Raw genomic sequence first — 2,500 nt, forward strand, 5'->3', positions numbered from 1 at the left:
TATCAAACTATTGAAGGTAATGTCTTGGATTACCTTGGTTGCAACGGGTAACGGGGAATCAGGGTTCGATTCCGGAGAGGGAGCCTGAGAAACGGCTACCACATCTAAGGAAGGCAGCAGGCGCGTAAATTACCCACTCCCAGCACGGGGAGGTAGTGACGAAAAATAACAATACAAGACTCACATCCGAGGCCTTGTAATTGGAATGAGTACACTTTAAATCCTTTAACAAGGATCAATTGGAGGGCAAGTCTGGTGCCAGCAGCCGCGGTAATTCCAGCTCCAATAGCGTATATTAAAGTTGTTGCGGTTAAAACGTTCGTAGTTGAACTTGTGTTCCGCACGGGCAGTACCAAACAACTGGTAAAACAGTAGTGGTACCTTGTCTTACTTCCTGTCCTCGGATTAGGAAATGTGCGTGGACGTATTATCGGCGTGTTCGCTCTAGTAGCGTTCACATCAGCCCATCGCAGTGCTCTTAAACAAGTGTTGCTGTGGGCCGATACAAATTACTTTGAACAAATTAGAGTGCTTAAAGCAGCTTGTAATGCCTGAATATTTTGTGCATGGAATAATGAAATAGGACATCTGTTCTACTTTCATTGGGTTTTTTAGACCAAGATGTAAATGATTAATGGAAGCAGTTGGGGGCATTAGTATTACAACGCGAGAGGTGAAATTCTTAGACCGTTGTAAAGACTAACTAAAGCGAAAGCATTTGCCAAAGATGTTTTCATTTAATCAAGAACGAAAGTTAGAGGTTCGAAAGGCGATCAGATACCGCCCTAGTTCTAACCATAAACGATGCCAGCTAGCAATTGGATGTAGCTACTTCTAATGGCTCATTCAGTCGCTTCTCGGGAAACCAAAGCTTTTGGGCTCCGGGGGAAGTATGGTTTGCAAAGCTGAAACTTAAAGGAATTGACGGAAGGGCACCACCAGGAGTGGAGCCCTGCGGCTTAATTTGACTCAACACGGGAAAACTTACCAGGTCCGAACATAAATGAGTAAGACAGATTGATAGCTCTTTCTCGAATCTATGGTGGTGGTGCATGGCCGTTCTTAGTTCGTGGAGTGATTTGTCTGGTTAATTCCGATAACGAACGAGACTCAAATATATTAAATAGATGCATACAGGACTATGACATTGAAGCTTTGCATACGCGTTTGTTTTTTGGGGGCTTCGGTTCTCATTAGCAAAATGTCGTTGTGTAGGTGGAGTCATACTGTTTGTTTGTCTAAAATCAAATAGACACTTAGCTTCTTAAATGGACAAATTGTGTCTAACAATATGAGATTGAGCAATAACAGGTCTGTGATGCCCTTAGATGTCCTGGGCTGCACGCGCGCTACAATGAAGGTATCACGTGTATTTCCTAGGCCGAGAGGTCCGGGTAAACCGCTGAACCACCTTCTTGCTTGGGATTGTGAACTGAAACTGTTCACATGAACCTGGAATTCCCAGTAAGTGCGAGTCATTAACTCGCATTGATTACGTCCCTGCCCTTTGTACACACCGCCGTCGCTACTACCGATTGAATTGTTTAGTGAGGTCTCCGGACGTGATCGCTGCGACGCCTCGTTGTGTTGGCAGTTGCTTCACAGAAGTTGACCGAACTTGGTTATTTAGAGGAAGTAAAAGTCGTAACAAGGTTTCCGTAGGTGAACCTGCGGAAGGATCATTATTGATTTGAAACAAACAATAACACAAAAACTATGAATGGTGTAACAGCTATTCGTTTTTGTGGAATACGTGCTGTATAGTACGTAATTTAGCGCATAGTTATGTGCAAACTGTTGAACGCATTGTTTCTTATTAAGTAAAATTAGTAAGGAATGGAAGCACTTTGATAGAATTATTTTGGGTACTTACTTTAAGTATAAACGACGAACCTTGTCGTGATATTCGCCCAAAACAAATATGAAATCATTGTGTTTACAAACCCTCTGTCGTATTTTACGTCCTTAGCTGGGCGTAAATGCGCTTTATGTTAACAATAAATTTGTAAAAAAATTTAATTCAACCCTAAGCGGGGGATCACTTGGTTTGTGGGTCGATGAAGAACGCAGCAAACTGCGTGTTGACATGTGAACTGCAGGACACATGAACATTGACATTTTGAACGCATATTGCGGTCCATACTGATTTGTTTCTTTTATTAGAAGCTGTATGGACCACACATGGTTGAGGGTCGTTAGATTACTTAATAAAAATTGCATTTTTATTACGATTGGATGCTTTTGGCAATCTTTTTTGGCCCGTTATACGGCCTAAATCGCATTGGTAAATCATCTGGAAATATCAATATATTTTGATACACAAAATACAATCATTTTATTCGATTGAACGGCGTTTAAATTTAACACTTTATCGCAAATCGTCAAATGAATACAAATGTATTTTGAATAAATTTTTCTAATGCGACCTCAGCTCATGTGAGATTACTCCCTGAATTTAAGCATATTAATGAGGGAAGGAAAAGAAATTAACTAAGATTCC

At 41.0% G+C, this 2,500-nt stretch overlaps 2 pseudogenes; both read left to right on the forward strand.

Moving 5' to 3' along the window:
• Positions 1-2,022: 2,022 nt before the first annotated feature.
• On the forward strand, positions 2,023-2,195 carry LOC119069380 (annotated as a pseudogene).
• A 227-nt stretch (positions 2,196-2,422) lies between these two features.
• The window catches only part of LOC119069382, a 3,929-nt pseudogene continuing 3,851 nt past the window's right edge, over positions 2,423-2,500 (forward strand).

This window comes from Bradysia coprophila (assembly GCF_014529535.1).
Source record: "Bradysia coprophila strain Holo2 chromosome X unlocalized genomic scaffold, BU_Bcop_v1 contig_291, whole genome shotgun sequence".
Lineage (NCBI taxonomy): Eukaryota > Metazoa > Arthropoda > Insecta > Diptera > Sciaridae > Bradysia > Bradysia coprophila.